Genomic DNA, 20,579 nt, shown 5'->3' with positions numbered 1-20,579 from the left:
TAAATATTACCTTTGTAAATATCTTTGTTTTGAATGTAAATAGTTTGGTTATTATTCGATATGTGGTTTTGTAATGGATTTGTAAATGTATACTGAGATAACGACATATATGTAGATACTAAGAAGTTTCTATGTCTAGACTAGTAGGTACTTAAGGACTAATTGGAGTGAAGGAGTATTTGGATTGTGGTAACCCCCCCCCCCCTCGCAAAAAGAGGGGTGTTGTATAGTGTCTGCTTGTATGTGGTATCATATCTCAAAAACGGATTGAGCGATTTCAGTTTAGTTTGATTTGTATTAAAGGTAATGATGATGATGATAAAAGGTAGGGGGGTGAAAATTTTTACCGTCTGTGATTGGTGAGTGATGTCTGTCTCCGCCTGAACAGGCAGAGGCCCAAGCCAGACGGTTCAAAGAAATGGCAGCATAAATTCAATTCAATTATTATGATTGAGGATTATTTGCTGGTAATACAAACCCTTAAAGTTCATAATATTCAAGAGCATTTGCTTAAATCGAACTTTAGAACACTAAATTACTCAAACAATAACATATAATCAATTTACTCCGAAACAGACTTACCGGCTTACGTAAGTAGTAAGTCCAAAAAAAACAATATCTTTGTATAACGAGTCCTAATTAACTGGCCCTTAGGATCAAAGGGCCTTGTGTTAGCCCCCACCTAACAAAAAAACGCGGTGCGTGACAAACACATATTACAACGGAGTCTCGTAGAATATATTACGTAGTATCCTTTTACAGCCTGAAAAAGGTGATGTATTTATACCTTAGGTAACTTTATACAAGGTGTTAAAATGTAGAGCCTCATTTTTGATACTGCTTTGTTATAAACAATCTTCTCCAATTTAGAGGTTACATAGAGTACGCTTATATTTTTAAACCTCCACTAGGATTGAGGATTTTTCACTTGGGGTACGCCAATATCTAAGTCACATGCTCAAGACATCCAGATTCAGAAAAAAATCATGGTAATGTCATAAATTCTTATCCTATACCATGATCGAAACCGTGACCCGTCGTATACAGTGGGTTTGGCATGGTGACTCTACCACTTAGTTATCCATGTAGTCAAATACAATTTGACTATTATTTATTTTCCAAGAGTAGTATTCTTCAGGAAACCGTTCAAATCCGTGTATTACATGACAATTTTAACGTAAAACGACGTCTTTTACCAAAACCGTCACAATATTACTTCAAGTGGTAGTTGACCCCTCGGGTATTTTAAATACATTAACATTTTTATACACCCTGTGTAAACTTAACCTTCATTATCCTTATACATTTACCTTCATAATTAAACCAGTATTTAAATCTGCGACCTTCGCGTAGCAACAGTTCAGGTTCAAAACTTAGTCTGTAACGCTTTTGTTAAAATTACTAAAGTATTAATTTAATAGACTCTCTGTTTTATTAAAAGAATTATGTTATTTCAAATAAGCTTAGAGAATTATAAAATAGCCTGTTTTTACATCAAAGGCGAGTACTTCAGTAAATGTAATGCTGTAAATATTTTAATATTTCTGTAGTGATTAGTTTGTTTTTGAAACGCTGTTTCATAGTTCATAGTTACAGAGAATTATGAAAGAATCTCTCTGAATAAGGTTTGTAGCAAATATTGTACTGTATTAAGAACACAATATAGCTTAATAGTTCGGCACATTATTTTTGTAAATTTGTTACATATATTTTGTTTAATATAAAAAATGACAATATAATACATTATGTTTGGAAGTAGTTTCAGAATCATAACGTGGTCAAGTTTTGTGGGTTTGTGGCATTATGGGAGATAATTCCAAGATCTACATTTTGAAAATTCCTTTCAAAAAGAAAGCCATATTATAAATGCCATAAAGCTATTGTATTTACTCGTGAAATATCCGACAGTGTGATTAGCTACTTTTGAAATAAAACAAAAATTTTCATTTCTTTTCAAAAAAGTACACACACAGCTAGTAACATAAATACAATAATAAACATAGAACCTACTTAGACACAACCTACGTAAGTAGAGTCGGCAGGAAATTTTCCATGACAGAAATTAAATTTATTAATCCTGTCACAGAATTACGACAATCATCTTAACAGCAATCAGAGAGTTGAACTAGGCGTCTTTAAACTTAATATTTGGCAAGAATCGTTGTCCATTTGTAATCTAATTACTTCACTGGACGTCCAGAGGGTTTCAAATCTTTGTAAACGATACTTAGATAGCTGTTATTTTGCAAAAGGAAAGATCTTTTGTCATTTTCATTTAGATTCGTGTTAATAAACTTTAGAATCAGAATAAATTTATAATTATTTTTGTGACTCAAACAGTACGAATCTTTTCAGAATTGCCCACTAGTTTGAGACCGTGGTATGAATGTGTCTCAATAATAGTTCCTATTATTTTATGTGATTAGTGTTGCCATCAGCAAAAAGCATAAATAAGTAAATAATATTTAAAGCGATCCCGTACTAAGAAATTTAACCTTTGCGTCGCAGGAGTTTTTACAAAAATTCAAGTAACCTAAAGTACAGTAGCTGGATTTAACGTCTTTAGCTTGCACCAGATATATCTATAGTAGTTATATGTATGCCTTACAAAACTATCACTAGACGAATTCATAAATCAATATTTACAATTGTTCAACTAAACAGGGAAAATCTTAAATACCTACATTATTTACACTTTAGTTGTCGACTGTATCTGGACATAATTTGCTTGGGATTTGCAGTGGCAACTCCGAAGGTATAGTTGGGCAGCAAAGCTATCATTTGTAAGGTTTAGAGGACATGCGCGGCATCCGGTTCCGCCTGTTGACTGGAATCTACCTCCGCGGAGGAAAACACGCTATTACCGTATGTGAGATAGGAATTTTGATTTAACTATGTATTGTTAGTTGTTTGTTTACTGTTTCTGTATATTAATTAAACAGCTTGGTTACCTGACAAACTTCTCCTTACCTTAGCTATAGATGTTTATACATAATATATATATTATTTTTGGTTGAGTAGGTATGTTTTACTTTTATTCTAGAAATCTAGATATTCTATACTTTACTCCATGCATTATTTTCTTTATTTTTGTTTCACAACTTATCAGGGCTGATTGGTTTTTAATATCTTTTAACTCGAAAAAAGTGCATCTCAAATATAAACAGATCATATTATAAATATGTATAACACCATATTTTATTTGATTCAATAACTCTCACGGAATACCTTTGTTTTCTTACAAATTCAATTTGACTAAAAGCGTATGACAGTAACGCGGCTATTATTAACTTCAACACATCAACACGGAATGATAACGAGAAAGTTATGAAGAATCTTCACAATACATTCAAACGTGTAATGTTCTGAAAACAAGATACTGCGGTAAATAACTTCAATCAAAAGACGAACGAGAATGGCAGAAAGACGGAAATCGATTTATCTGAAATAAGAATAATAAGAGCTAAATAACGCTGGCCAGAAATATTCTACTCAAAGAAAGTTTTTTTTTTTGTAATAAACACACACGGAATAAGAATAAAAGGATGCCTCAAAATACCAAAAAATAAAACACCTCAACCAAGACCAATAAACGCAAACAAATTGAAATAATTCAATAGAAATACTGAATTATTTAAAAGCCATTGAAATCAATGTCCTGAATATTTTTCGACAAAAACGTGATTGAAAATAACCGTGTTTCCGCATCGGCAAGTCGAATATTGCATTTTCACTCGTGTGACGTGACAACTGCATTTTAAATAACTTAGGCAGCGGGCTGGCTCAGTAGTCTTTATTGATTCAGGGTATTTCTGGTAAAACCTATTTTTGGGAGCATCAGTGAGAAAAAGCATTAAAATTTATTCCGACCTGTCCGTTGTTCAAACTAGGAACGACTTTTTTAAATGTTATTAATAGAATTCGGTATTCATTTTATTTTTCTGTTTATTATTCAGCATTTTGTTTTTGATGGCAGTTTAAAACTTGTAATGAATAAAAATTGTATAGCTGAAATTGTAATATTCTTACTATACTTAGGTAGATACTTTTTTCCAAAGAATCACACAGGGTTTGTAAAAAATAAGATAGGTCTTATCGAATTGATTAAAATATCTTTATTGAGACCTACCGATAATGTTTTAATATAGAATATTTGAGAGACCACGTCGATGGGGGTTTGATAACATAATCATAATACCGCGATCCCCAAAGTACTAGGCAGAGGTGTACTTACGAGGGCCGATAGTTTGTAAATGACGGTATTCGGTCCCATATGTTGGGGTTTGCTCTATTTCCATTTATCGAGAATATTCCAAGCTAAAATGAACGCAAACTCCTTCATTTTGTTTTCGGATTCTGTCTTGAAGATTTGTTAGAACTTGTGCGTGTGAAACTTTTCAACGCCTTTTGTATAGAGATGTTGTATTTATTGTAAATTTCAAAATAAACATTATCTGTGAATTAAATTGTACAAGTATCAAAATGTGTCAAACATTCAATTGTTAAATTCAGAATCTTTTGTCTACATTTAACGCAGAATTCCAAAGTGGTTTCTGAACGAACAATCAAAGGGTTAAACGTCAATTGTCAAATTGAAATTGGATTTCTGAAGCGGTCAAGTCACGTTTTATTGAGAACAGTCTATTTGGAGTTGATGGTTTTAGTTATACAACTGTTTGCACTTGATATCAGACCCTCTATTGTCTTGATAACGCAATTTAACTAAGATTGCCTTGATTATGCACGCGTTTCTGTTTACAACTGATTTTGCGAAGTTCTGTGGCAGGTATCTTAGTAAATAGGTATCTATGAAAGGACGAAAGGTCTTTCAATAAAGAAAGGAAAACAGATTCTTTGTCACTTGATTTCTGAAGTCTCACTATTGTTTTTTGCTGCAGGAAATTAGGTCTTTGACATGCAAAGGGAATGAAGCCAAAGACCTAATTCATAAAGGAAAATTGTGATCGTTATTTTAATTGTTAGTAAAAAAAATCTTAAAAAAAATCAAATTCGTTTTTAATGAAAACGACTTTACAGAATAACAGAATAGTCAAAGTCAGGCAATAAATGAAACACATCCAGTCGCGTCGCCATGTTTTGTGAATATTCGAAACGGACTCAAAGAACATCAAGTTTTACAAAGTGAAGCGGATTTATTATTTCTTTTTGAAAGCGACGCTGCAGAAAAAGTGCTCACCTCTGTGATGAAATTTAATTCTGTCCAGCGAGATAAATAATGTATTTGTAAAGCATTACAACTGGATCCTTGTGAAGATAATTCCGGACCGTAATTGGGCTCTCAGAGAAGTTTTTACTTGCCATGATTAAAAATAAATAAATTCAACGACAACTGACAGTTAATTCCGTAGTTTTCGTTTGTGGAAATATGTACTTTACTGATATTGAAATTTAATTGTTATTTTATTAAAAAAAATATTTGAAGTTAAATCGTAAAAGATCACGATTTATAGATCCTTTGCTTAATACTCGTACCTATTATCACCAATTGAGAAGAGTTATTGTGCCCAAATTGATAACACTTCCAAGTAGTAAGTCTACTTGTATTCATAATATTTTCTAAAGCCCTTCGAACAGAATCGGAATTTTTTCCCGGATACTGCCAATGCGTCTCTCGCCTCTTAGCCTGTATTTCGTCAGTTGTCAATCCAGCACGCGTGACTGCACTCGCCTTTTTGCACCGGGCCCGGGAAAACCGGGATCAAATTTGTCCGAAGCGAACGCAACGGCACGAACATTTACGAAAATATGATTTAATGCATGTTTTCAAGGACTGGTCCCGGTAAGGGTTTATGCATTATTTATTTTGAGAGCGTTATTATTATAGGAGGGAATACAAGATGTCCTCTTGACTGAGTTAAGACAACCTTTTCTGTAAGCAATGGAATTAAAAAATTGCCAAAAATCTGGATCGTAAGTAGATTTACTATACTCTTCCAGAAACTTCCTACAAAAATTCAAATAAAGTTAGTTATATTTTTAGCATGCCGTTTACGGAAATTAACGGAACGCTGTGATCCAACGCATAATAACATATACGCATAACTACTTTTTGAACTATCCCAAAAATGTTCCGTACGTACCAAAAATCCCACAAACTCAAACAGCCGCAACTAACTAACTAGGTCGTAACAATGCGTGATGTTCGATCTCCAGACAACAGTTATTTATTTCCCTGATTCCCACTATTCCGCGTCAAGTGATATCCTGACTAAACGTATGTCTCGCTGCCACATCCCCCGCGATGTCTGTTAAGCTTTTCGAAGGAAATTGGTTGTTCAGGTTGTATGTCAATATTTGTACAACGTCGCAATATTTAGAGGTAGTCTACTGCAATTCTGTCGGCGTTTATTCTACGATGTGTTTTAACATCTACCTTATACATGTATTTAAATGAACGTATTTTTAATATAGTTTCTGTAAATAGTAACGAATAGGAATAAGGTATTTGGTTTTTATATTTTTGCCTCCCGCAAAAATTAAGATGACATTTTAAATGGAACGACCAATAAATTCTTCTTCTGAAAAATTGGCTTGCTTTCTTGAAGGGAAATGTTGATTTTTATGTGCTCAGAACTTCTGTAAGTATTTACGTTAATACCTTTACTTACCTTTAAAAGCAGTTGTACCTATATCTTTGTTGATTTAAATATAAATTCAGTGTTTTAATTAGCATCATATTGTTATTGTTTTGGTCAATGTTTGGCCATCCAATTGGCTTGGTTGCAAAGTGTTACGTGCATTGCGCAAAGGGTTCAAGGATGGTTGATATTTTTGTAGACACATCAATTGTAATAATAGATTGTTTACTCTTGCATAATCATCAGGCGAAAGATCTTTGATAATTTAAACAGACACTTTTAAATGCTAGTTGCATTTTGGGGTTTCTATCACTGTTTTTTAGGGATCTTACATCGATCTTACAGCCTATGATATTTTGTGGAAGTGAAGTGATTATTTTTAAAAATAAAAATTTGGACCTCAATAAAAAAATATATATTCTGTTAAAATTTACATTTATCCAGTTTTCCATCACAGGGAAAAAGGAAAAAAAGAAACACGAAATTACACCCCATAGTTTTAAAAGGCTGCATGGATGTAAACAAGCTACGTCACAGTTTAAAATTCCTCTCCTACACGGCCAGTATTTGTTCAGTAGGCATCATAAACGCAGTCGTGCATATTTTATCATTCTGTTATCTAGTTGCAACGCACAATGCATGCAACGGTCACACGGGAGTTACTAACTATTAACTAACTGTGTTTAGTCGAAGCACGGGCAATACTTTTATCTGCGATACAATTTTGTTATACAGATATTGGATTGCGATTCAGCGAATCGAAATACGTAATTGCAATGTTGAAATTAAACATTTTAATTACTTGGTATGTAGGTATGTTTTACTCTGCACGTAATTGGCGGAATGTTCACAGTCACATACTTAAAATGCTGAAGATTATAAATTAAGTTTGAAGTAGTCATTAAACATGCGAATGAGAAAGTATCCTAAAATATTTTTAACGCAGCGTTCGAGAGGTAAAAATAGACAATGGCGCGTATTAAATAAATTCTTGAAGAATTCAAAAGTTGAGACTTACCTATTCAATTTCATATCTTTAATCGATGAAACTAATACTGCAATAAAATGTTGTTACAAGAAACGTGATTCAACACTTGGGTATGATAATTCAAGGCATTACAGATGCTTTGATACTAAAATTGATATTTGAATATAGACGAAGCGGAAAAAACGTTACTTACAAGTTCTTTACGATTTGAGGTGAGACATCAAAGGTTGAATAAAATTTACGACGAATTCATATAAAATGAGCTCCCGGTATTCCTATTGATAAAAAAATCACGAGAATTTCCGTTAACCTTCCACTTAGTCTCGTGAAAATATTTGCTTTTTTATTGTCTGTACATTATCGCGAAAGTAACGGATGTGTTTTACGGAGCATTTGAATTGCGTAGCCTTGTTGTACCGGCGTTTCTATTGAAGTATTGTCGCAATTTTAAGTGTTAGCTTGTTTTCATTCATGACTTAATTATATTAATTTCTTCTTCTTCCCGCTTTGCCTCTCAAATAGTATCTAAAGGTTGGCCATCAGCTTGTTGTAGTCCTCCTTATAAGTAGCTAATCTAAATTTAGCGACATTTTATATCTTTGGAAAAAAAACATTTTCTAAAAAGAAACCTCAAAAATTTTCACCCGAAATCGTTTCTTTAATTTGAGGATTTATGAACATCCACTACAGTGAACTAAGTAACGGATGCCTTAAAACACGAAATTGTGATATGTTATATTTGAAAGGTTGGACGTCAAGTCCGTTTACCGTTTCGCTCGCTTTAATTATCAACTAACATTCAGACACCTCGCACTTACAGCGCAAATGAACGAACTTTTGCTTATGAACCTGAAACTTCCAATTAAACACTGCAAGTTGTTTGCTATAGGATTAACAATGTTTATTGTATTGTGTTATTAATTCTTCTCTGTTCAATGTATTTTCTGCGTGGTTTTCTCAATGCCTGGAATTATTGAGGTGTTTCAACATTCGTAGATATCGCATTTATAAGGAGTAGTTTTAAATTGGCATTAAACAAGCTAAAATTAACAATAACACCTTGATTTCTTCAATGATATATGTGGTCTAATGAGACTCACTCTCTAAGAGATTTTATGTAACAAATACTCGTAGAAAATGTATACGCATATGCATATCAACTTCCTTAACAACTTACCTACATTATAATTAGTTTCTGTATTCGTGATCCTAAAATTGTAATATTATTCCACGTGCTCAGAAATACTACTAAAACACAATGTAATTATTATCTACAATGTTTGGTTGATCATAATGTAAAGAATAATCTAACTAAGAACCAATACTATACAACAGTAGCAATTGGTTATATTTCAACAATACATATATTATGTGTTGTGTCCAAAATGTGCAAACCTCTTTTGGCTATGGAAAAAGTAACTGGCACTTAGCATGACATCTATTTTAATTAAAAAAATCCATTCGATTAAGACATGATTAAGAAGCTACAATATGGAATATGTGAAATGTATTCGAATTTTCGCATATCTAAGAATCCAAGACATATCCTCACTACTTGTTTTTAAGCTACGCCTAGAACAATATAAATGTCAGCTAAAGACTGCTCGAATAGCAGAGAGAAACTACAGTGACAAACTAACTGTGTGCGACGTGTCGTGGGTTTGATACCCGCGTAAGACAAGCATTAAAAATATACGGATTAAATTCCTTACTTGCTTCTAAGAAAAGTGTGACTTTTCTCTCTGTCCCGTCAGTCTAAACTTAGCTTAAAGCGAGTGTAGTCGGCGTCCTCTTGTAACAACATGATTGATTATGTTGTGAACACCGATACACATTACTGATTCCAGAACGGTGGCTGTTTCAGTAGTTTAGGCAGCTAATCATATCAAATAATTTAACTGAGGAATGTTCCTTTTGTTGAAAGGAGATGCCAATAGGAGGAATTTTGTGCGCTCTCTCTCGTCTAAATGTATGCTAGGCGTAGATCTGGCATAATTACTTAAATTTAAGTTAACGTAGGGAACCCAATATTTTCCGAGATAAAATTAACAGGATAACATTGTTTACTACTTTATTCTCATTTATTTAATAATAGTTTACTTACGCGTGTTTATGGCTAAGCCCTACCATAATAATATAGTTTTGGACCCAAGCGAAGACCTTAATTATGAGCTGTTGCGGAAGTTGGCTCGCGAGTCGAACTTTTTATTTTTCCTAGTCGATGCAAAACTGTTTGAGGGATTTTTTTAACAAACGCATCTTTAAACATGTAATTAACAAACATATTATTATCGCGAAAATCTCAATCTTTAACTGAACCTATCAGAATCAGATTTGAATAAAAAACGACCTCACTTACCTCCCTGAAACCCGATAAGTTTCAAACTACGCTTACTTTTTACACCAGTTTTCTCTTGCATCCTTTTGACTTCTCAACGTCACAGGAGTTTCATTCGACATCTGCCCTCTAGTGAATGCTTGGCTAAGATCAAAATGCTAATACTTAAAGTGTTTCTGTCATATCCGAGCAAGCCTTGAATTTTTCAGCGGTCTTTTATTACAATGTTCAGTCGAGTTTTGTGGGAAGAATGTCTTATATGGAGAAGTAAACTATGAAGGTAACTTATCTATACTAATATATAAAGCTGAAGAGTTTGTTTGTTTGTTTGAACGAGCTAATTTCAAGAACTACTGGTTCAGATTGAAAAAATATTTTTGTGTCTAATAGACCATTCATTGAGGAAGGTTTTAGGCGATAAACCATCACGCTGCGACTAATAGGAGCGAAGATACAATGGAAAATGTGGAAAAAACAGGGCAGATATAAATCATAACTTATATCTTCTAACCACGCGGACGAAGTCGCGGGCAACAGCTAGTTATTGATATTTGTTTCCGAGAAAGTACTTTTATCATAGCAGTTAAGGAGTGAGCATAAAACCGGTCAAATTGCGTACTTTTGTGGTTAGGTGACAAATAAATGTGTTGGTACCCACCCTTAAATTTATTTGACAACAATCGTTAAATTTTCCACCGTACTAATCGTTGCTTAACTGTCTAAGTATTACGGAACTTGAGAAACAGCCTGGTTATAGACGGACAGTCAGGCCGCGGACCTTCAGTTATAGTTTTATCCTTTGAAACCCCGAAGCGCACCTTACAGGTAAAATATTGGTATAAGTGATGCTACTTAAATACAATACATCACATTGACCGATAAATTAATAAACAATCACTGTATTCAAAAACATAAAGTCTCTAAATCATCTAATCCATAAATCATCGAGTTATCTACAGTAAAGAAACAAAATATTAAACAAATCCCAAGCGTACTTTAAATGTAAAAAAAAATATAAATTAACTTCATTACGGACTGTCAATCTAGTCTGTCATCGTAAAGTTGAAACAAACATCCGACCATTACAAAACAAGTACAAACATTTAATTTAAACTTTCGCGTTTTAATATTTATGAAAATTCGAATTTGTAGAGTACACAACATTAGTATAATGTAGCTTACCTTAAACTTGGTATTACGAAGATAAGGAGATTTATAAGTTTGAAAATAACTAAACAGATTTATTTAGGTCGTTACGTTACTTGTTTTAATAAAATAATACAATAAAAGCTGTACACTTTTAAAAGAAACTGGAAACAAAAGGAAAGTAATTTACGTTTTTTTTTTCTAAAAAATAATTGTTTATGTTAATCCTACTAAGATTGAGTTAGGGCTATGTTGACAAAACTTACAAAAAGTATTAAATAGCCTTTAGTAGACCAGTAACGGCTTAAAAATGATGATAGGTTTCCGAAAACAATTATTACAAATTCATACCAGTCCAAAAGGGATTGCTTGGAAAAATAAAAGCAAAATAATTAAAATAACATTTTTTTGATTTTGAATCTCGTTTTTCTAAGTTCTGTATAAGTATCGTTGTTGCTTTCATATGATAAATCATATACAAATTATACACCACACAACACACAGTACGTAGAGTCAGCAACAAAAGTCCTTGAACACTGAATTATCTAATAGATAAATTAATTGAGATTAGGAGCTAAAAGAGAAGCGAAGAACACCACATATTTATAAAAGAAAAAACAGAACGCTTTTCTTAAATCTGCGTCTGTTCATTTCACTGCCGACAGTACAACCGAAGTACGTAACTTCTCACATTCAGTGAGAGGTAACTCTCACGTATTGACACGGGCACCTTGCTACTATAATAATATGATCCGCAGAACTGCATTCAATAGCTCAACTTTATACGACTTTTAAACGTTGAGAAGTGTGGTACTCGTAGTGTATTTTTATTGGATGATACTCTACTTTGTAAATAAGGAATTTGAAATTTATTGATGTAGTAAAGTTGAATAATATTATGCTTGTAGTACTTTTTGAACTATCCATTTGTATATACAAAATGAAGTTTGATGGGTTGTGTTTTAAAGAAGGTTTTATGATAATGTAATGCAGAATAACGGTGTTCTTTTGTTATTTTTTTAACTATGTATTCGGAAGTTGACTGTTTTTATGTTAATTAGAAATTAAATCCCGAACTTTTGAACTTATTGAAACATGACCTCTTACGATCATTAAAATCACTGTATCCTTCATATTTTTGTGACTGTGTTTTTTTTAAGACGTGGCTTCGATCCCACCAGGACAAATTTTTGTGTGATTAGCACGATCATTTGTTCTGTTATGTGAAAGTTGTATAACATTTATTATTCTTTTCGGCTAAAACTAATCATCATTATTTGTAGCAAGTTTCGGATACTTAGGGTGTGTACTACACTTTGATGTAACTTTACACTACTAGCACGATGCGACTGCAATTTGGTACCCACAACCATACTTAAGCTAAGACACACTGGTATTTTGCTCCGGCTGGCTTGCCCAAATTACTGGGATAAAGTTGCCTGAATTGTTATGACTGTTGCATACTGCATAATTATTTGGCTGTACACTATAATATGGTTTATTTGAAACCTACTAAACATTTTTCGATCAACTGAAATTAAATCTTTTATCATTACTTTTTATTTATTTATTTTTAAGCTCGTAGTTGACATTTCCTATCCAACTGGCCTGAGGGAGTATGTCACTGCAAACTCCTTAGGTTTCCTTCCAAATGTTATTTAAATAGCATGAAATATGCACAGGACTAGCCTTTTAGATAGACTATCATGCCGTTCCAGAATATCTGAATTAAAACAATTTTTTTTGTTAGTTAATAGCTTAGATTTTCTTATACACTGTTTTTAAAAACCTGCGCCTTCATTTAGATTTCGAACATACTTTTTGCTTGTCAACTAAAACACTCAAGTTTCAAAATTCTGCTCTTATTTTGATCAGCAGTAGGGAGGACATGTAACATGCCCGGCACGGCCAGTCACAGTTGTGTGGAATAATTGGCAATAGGCTGGATATCGTCGCTGGGGACGTAATATCGCTGGACGCGTGTTCATCGCTGGTTCAAATCTTCGGGGAAGGTGAAGCTGCAAGAATACACGTTACCCTGTGTACGAATGAAGCTTACGTCATAGATGGACGTTAATAATTGTTTAAGGAATTTTTGGTACCGATTTAAGAGATTATTTTGACAACTGATGATTTAGTCTGAGAGTTGACATAGAAAAGGTTACTAGCTCTATATTAATTAAATATTTTTTTATGTATTTTTCCTATTTATAACATAAATTGAATAAAAAATCATGAAATCTCCAACATATTTTTTAAACGTAAGCCATATAAACAAGTAAAAAAATCAACATTGTATTTCAATTAGACAGGCAACAACATAAAACTCAGTGAAACAAAACACAAACGCCGAATTTAAATACAGGGCAAGTCCCAGTAAACTGAAAACCGTCGTATCGTATTCCAGTCTGTATGGGCCTTTAATAAAATGTACGGATATTCTAGTTTATCAAACGACTCAGCTCGAATGACAAGAGGCCGGGTCAATTTCGAGTGTTTGAGCCGGTATAAACCGGGCGAGGCGATGACAGCGCGCCGAGATCGAATGTACTGGGAATACAACAGATGGGAGGCTGTATGCTGACGTGTAATTAGCTCTAGTTTGTGAACACTTGATCAGTGATTTATGACTTAGAAAGTTTTGTTATTCTGTTCAACTTTAAGTAGACCGTCTTATTTGTGTAATTGTTATACTATGTAGGTCGATTATCTTAATGTGTTTTCATTTGTTCAAAAGCTTTGGATTTCGAATTGATTGTAACAGAAATTGGATTACCTAAATCTCGGTAGATATTCTCCTAATATGTACTTACAAGAACAGACTCACATAAAAAGGTGAAAGATAAAAGATAATGTAAATACTGTTTGCAAACGTAGTGATGAAAAAGGTTGACATCTAACGCTGTGTGTTGTGTTTGTAAAGAAAATATGGGTGCTAAGTCAAGTAAATGATTTTTTATGCGTCAGAGATAGATTTTGTGTAGACTTGTTATACAAAGAGGCCCATGCTTGAGTTCTCCCCCTCTTTGATTTATTTTGATATGTAAAGAGGACAGACGTCGATTCATGCGATTTCTGAAGTGAGGGGTGAGTCTAGTTCTGTTAATTACTGCGCTCCTATAGAATAAAATGTTTTGCTTTGCTTCGCGTTTGTAAATCCTGGCATGGCTGAATTAAATTCTTTATACTACTTTTAAATTTATGACGTAATAGTTTGACACTGGATCAATGTTTTTTGTTTTAATATTAGTTAATAATGACTTTATTAATATGAAGGTCTGACAGCTGCTATGTCAGATTAAATCTCACGCCCGAGGCCTTCAGTAGCTACGCCGTTCCGCGATGATTTTTACTTCGTCTACCTTTTCGCCTAAGGGCGGACAAAGGGAATTTCTATAGGGATGTTCATACAAAAAGGGTCGAACAGCTGACTCGCCTTCCAGCGTAAAACTCCTCTTTGGCAGTTTTTAATTAACCAAGCCAAGCGGCATGGTTTACATGAAACTAGAAACAAACATAAATACGTTTTAAACTTTTAATATCCAACGTCGTGACAAGAAAAGTTGACCAACTTAATCTTTATAATTCTATTAAGCGATTGCAGAGCGTTTTGTTGGCAATAATTTTACACAATAACTGTAAGCCGACTTTAATTTCGTTATAAAGCATTAGTCGTAGTTCGGCCGAGACGATGAGTGAACTATTAAATCAAATTTGTAAACAACATTAATTTTGATTCAATTATGTAAGACGTTTTGATAGGAGACATTAATAAGTCCTGACATAGTAACTCCACTCAGCCCTCGCGTTTATACAATTTTGGGCGTTCCTTGAACTATGTTATACAGAAGTTCCATTTTCCAAGACGTTCCAAATATACTTTAAATTCTATTTATTTATATGTTTTTTTATCAAAATTTTGTTTAGTTGTTTACCGTTCAAATACTCCTGACATTTCATAAACAAAATAGTCAAGAAAAAAATAAGCTAACTTTGTCGAACACAAGAGTCGCAATTTCTCGTATCATGATTGATTGACACAGCAATATTTTTTTTTTTATCATCTTTCCTTTATGACTTAACCTTCTGAATGATAAATTCCAATGGTTATTTGAAATATGGATTGTCTACAGCATCGCCGACAGTTATTGGATAACAAGACCTGTGTGGTGCTCAGCTAATAAAGTATGTTTGATAGAATTTTCGATGAGGAGCTTTAAACAAATCTTAATATTATTATTAAAACATCGAGTCAAGTGCGAATCGGACTCTCGACACAGCGTTGAGTGTAAATAGAGCAATGAAGGAAAACATTTGAAAACAACATTGGTCATCAATTACTTTATAATTAATTGTTGCTAAATCTCAAAAATTTTACTGCACAGCTATCAGTTTATGAGATACAAACGGACGGACGGTCAAACAGTGGAAGCTGAGTAACTTTTTGTACGAAGCTCTAAAAGTATGCTCCTGCAAACTATTACATTTTAAACGAAAAAAAAAAAGTGATGTGGTGGTATTCTAAAAACACGATACAAAATATAACATTAGTCTTACGATTCCGTCACCAACACTTCACACCTCAATACTTATCGGAAAAAATACTAATATTCAAAGCAGTCTATAAAGTGTACGCGTATAAGGAAAGTGCATTACGCAGCTAAGTCCGTATACGTTCCTACACGACTATCCAGTTACCTGGGGGCCTACCACGAACAACACAAACTAAAGCTGTTGCCTTCGTCTAAGCGAGACGGTGCTATATATCGCGTAGCTTACTATCTCGCTTCCACAATTTCAACGGTGGTGATGATGTGGTGGTAGGTTGCGTTGACTAACGATACTCTAGTCAGAGGGTTCCTAGCTTCAGAATACATATGAAGCCTTTTTATAGGTCGTCAACCTGTCAGTGCTAGGCTAAGATATAGTGGCGGTAGTAAAGCCCTTTCGTAAAACATTTTTTTTTAAGTTCGTCTGTTAAAGAGTTTGTTTACTGTTTTGCGTCTTTGTGATTGTTAGTTCATTTTTAATTGTGTTAATAAGGTAGTTGAGCTGTTTTAGAGTATAGAGTGTGACAAGTGGTCGTAATGTTAAAAGTGACTGTTTGATTATTTTTTCAAAGTTTGGAATTAATTAAATAAAAATAACATAGTAAAAAATAAACAACTCAGACTTTACTTGAACCTACGACTCCTGGGTACCCATACGTGCCAGTCGGTTTTACTAAATAATATTTTTCCTTTGCTTTCAACTTGCGATCCTTCCTTTAAGTTTTTAATATTTGAAACGGAATAGAAACAATACAATTATATGTTAAACTAATATATTTATTATTTGTAGAGTTTTAGAATATACCAACTAATCCTAAAGTGAGAATTTAAATGTTCGCAATACCGCAACTAAACTTAGGTTAAAAACTAACCGTTACGTATCACGATTACAAATCGCCGATCATTAAATGTCTAATCGGTAACAGTTGTAGAAAGTGCAAGCTTTTTAATAAATTGCCCGTTTTCTATCCGCATACGTCCGTAGAAAACCTTTGATTTAATTACGCTAGTATTAAAAATTACTTATTTGAAAATAATGTTGTATTTGATATTTAAAATCGACTTTAAATTTTTAAATCAGTTTTTACTTAGTTTTTTGTTTTGGACAAATTTATTATAAGAATAAAAAATAAGAGTAATAATATTAAAACCTAATTTTATATGTATATAATGCCTGTGCTGTTGCCCGCGATTTCGTCCGCGTGGTTAGAAGGTATAAGTTATGATTTACCTTCCCTGTTTTTTCCACATTTTCCATTGCATCTTCGCTCCTATTAGTCGCAGCGTGATGTTATATACCCAATAGCCTTCCTTGATAAATGGTCTATTCAACACAAAAATATTTTTTCAATTTGATCCAGTAGTTCCTGAGATTAGCCCGTTCAAACAAACAAACAAACTCTTCAACTTTATATATTAGTATAGATTAGGTAATGCGTGAGTTAGTACTTAATATTTCATCTATTTACAGTCTATTGGGATTCATTACTAATGAGTAGATAAGTATAAAGACAGGTAAATGTTACTTCATTTTATATATTTACAAAACACAAGGTTAAACTTTGTTGTTAATGCCTGGTTTTATAATGTATAGGTACTAAAAACAGAATGGATAAAGTTTTCACTAGCTAAACAGTGATTAAATCAGTTAAGAAATGAAAGGTTTAATGAATAGTTTGGGTTATTAGGTATTTTGAAATCGGCATTCATTAACTTTTTATGTTCAAATGTTTTGTTTTAATAACCTGACTATTTGTTAAGATTAACTGTGTAATAATTAATTATTATTTATTTATCATATTATGTGTTATTTATTTAAATAGCATTAACAAAACACGATTAAAGTCATTGCTTGAAGAAAAGGAAAACATTGAGACAATATTTTATATTAAAAATATAAATATTTTCAATTTAATTTTCATATTCAATTTTTCATATAGTCAGGCAATCATTTATTTAATAAATAAGTTATTTCAATACGTACAAGAGCGTTAACATTATTCTAACCCAATAACGAAACTCTTTTGTCCAAATCTGAGTACCGGAATGCCTTTACCGTTCCTACCCACACAATCTCAGTCTAACTGCTAACAACATTTGCAATATTAATTATGCGAGCCGCAAGCGTGATGTTCCGGGTTAATAACAGACAATTCTGGATGGCATCGGGATTAAACCATATGTCCGATGTAACTATTTAATGAGGTACACAACATAAAACCGCTGTTATGATTAAAAAGGATTTGTGTTAGGGTAACAGTTAAGGGTGTTCCTTATTTTAGATTGTACATGAAATGAATAATTGTGCAAGTATTCATAAACCTTGCGCAGTCAAAAAGTAAGTGCCATGACCTTAATGATTGAAAAAATTGGATGTAGAGCCAAGTTTTGTTTCTGATTACGTAATAATTTCATTAGGATAAGTCAAGACAATTTATAAATTCATGTGTGTGTACTTAAATCGTTTGGCAAAATATGGTTGTACATGACCCCTATGTCCAGCCCTTGAGGAAATACACCCGTGATGATTTCCTGTGGTAGTCGCAATCTACCACGCAATTTGATACAGGTTTTGGGTTCGATTAGTTGGGTTACGTGAGTTTGTTTACTACAGAATTCTCGACAGTTGGGGTCCGAATTGTGTCCGATAAATAGCAATTAAGCTCCCCTTCCATTACGCCACTACTTACACGGCCCACGACAAAATATAGCTCGAAATTGAGGACAGGTACAATCTTACGTAGCTACAGCATAAATATTTTAACGACGGGAAAATAACAAAGAGGTCTTCATGAAAAATCACCGGCTATTCTGCCCACATTAAAGCCGTCACCAAAAAATCAAGGCACAGTTCATCAATTTGTTGATTCTGAGTAAATTACTTACTTTGTGTGGAGACACATTAATCAATAAAGGATGATTAATGAAAGCTAGCACACGATCCCGATCGCTTGATGGATTAGCGCCCATATGGTTCTGCATAATTTGCTGAGTGCTGCCACCTGCGCCCTTGTAGCTTCATCTCTCTCCCACCAAACAAGTTACGATGGGAAAAAATCCTGCGGTATTTTGTTAGTAAGCATTATTTTCTTGTTTAGATTACCAAATAAAAGTCGGAGGAAAACGAGCCCGAATTAAATTTTCGTATTCCGTAGCTCAATTTATATTCTGCGCGGTCGAGCGTAAATCTAAGATTTCCAAATGATTGTACTTTCGAGCAGGTAACGAGATAAGTAGTGGAAAGCTCAACTGTCGCATTTATTGTTGTTTTAACAAAGAGAAATGGGGATTTTTTTATGTATTTCTTTTCGAAACTTCCTTTTGAAATCTGTTAACAAGGAGTAAGCAGGACCTTTTTATCCGGTCGAAATATTCGGTCGCCTCCAGCGTTTGGCGCAGATTGGCAGCCGACAAATCCCTACAAATCCGGTATAGCAAGCTAAGCTTTCCTCGGTTCGAAAAAACGCGATTGATTCAAAATACTACTCGGAAAAATTACGCGACGAGCTATAGAATAAACATATTCACTCTGTATTTATCGGTTTCCTCAAAAGGCCTATCAAAATGACAAAATGAAAAAAAGAAATAAAGCAATAAAAATAAATTCCTTAGATTTTACAATAATCGAAATTGCAAAAAAATCAAATCGACTTGGAAAGTTCACTTTATGAAGTTCAATCTATAAAAAACATAATTAACAAGAAAAAATACTTAATTGTTTATAAAACTAACACCTTATTCTCATTAAAATGTTGGCGCATACAAACGCTCATAGCCACTAACATTAAAGCAAACACACCCAAACACACATTGCCAACCCTAGCGAACACGACATCGGTCCTCAAAACAACATTCCATGCACAATCATAGTAATCAAGGTTGTCGCTACACGATTGGCATACGACTAGAGTTATTCTATAACGCACAATTCGTATATGTAGACAATTGTACACCATCCATCTCCTGCCGACTGCCATCGGAAAACAATAGAATGCATTCGACGTCGCTGCGATGGTATGAATGCTCGAAACATATAGTTTTTTTTTCGATTTTATGACTTTTGTGACATTTGCGACATGTTTTTGTGAATTCACGGATTTTAGGTCATATGGGTAGATGTAGGAAAGTTAATGGAAAATTTGCCTCGTTTGTAATGCGTAGTAAGTGTTCAGAACATCCTTAAACCAAATAATGAATTCTGTAATATAACTTGTAATTATTTTGGCTGTAGGCGATACGCCCACAATCATGCCTGGTTCATTATTTCGAGAGATAAGCAAGCCAAAAAACACCTTTTTGACCACTACGTCTATTAGGACAATTTCAAAACGTGTATGTCGTTTTAAACCGCTCCTGGGACCGTGCCAGATACCTGTCCTTTCCCGCAAAAGGGTCTATTATCTTTGCCTACATCATAATATTGTTTACCAAAAATATAAAGAAAATATAGGACGTAAATATTATTATACAGCTTGAAGGATTCGATATTCAAAATAAAATGAAGGTTCAATGTGACGTTATTTACAAGAAAACAGAATCATTTTGTAACGATTTAAAGGAAATCTGTGAACTTTTAAATTCATCATTTTTGGTTGATGCATAATAAACGTCTTTTAATTTAAGCATCAAATTTATCATAGTAATTATTCGTTTGGTTACGTAAAAAAAAAACAAAAAAAAATTCGAACCCTATTTCTGTTTTCTTTTTCACTTCTCATTAGCAGGGTTTTAAATTGCACTCGATAAATAGCGGCTCGCCCCTATAACATGGGACTTATTAGCGTCTTTAACTAAACGAGGGTGGCCAACAATACTTAACCCTTTAGGGAAAATAGATACCTAAGTACATACAAATATGTATGTGGTTCTTTTTAATCACATATCAAATTTCTTATTTTTTATGAGGTCGTTAAAAATCTTTTGAAATTTAAATATTAGGCAGCATTAAGTTCAAGCGT

At 33.4% G+C, this 20,579-nt stretch overlaps 1 protein-coding gene across 1 annotated transcript in view; it reads left to right on the top strand.

Annotated features, from left to right (window-relative positions):
• The window catches only part of LOC113500475 (poly(rC)-binding protein 3), a 172,659-nt gene that overhangs the window by 7,309 nt on the left and 144,771 nt on the right, over positions 1–20,579 (top strand). The window lies entirely within an intron of this gene.

The sequence above is a fragment of the Trichoplusia ni genome, chromosome 14 (genome assembly GCF_003590095.1).
Source record: "Trichoplusia ni isolate ovarian cell line Hi5 chromosome 14, tn1, whole genome shotgun sequence".
Taxonomy (NCBI): domain Eukaryota; kingdom Metazoa; phylum Arthropoda; class Insecta; order Lepidoptera; family Noctuidae; genus Trichoplusia; species Trichoplusia ni.
This window is presented reverse-complemented; position numbering and strand designations above follow the sequence as displayed.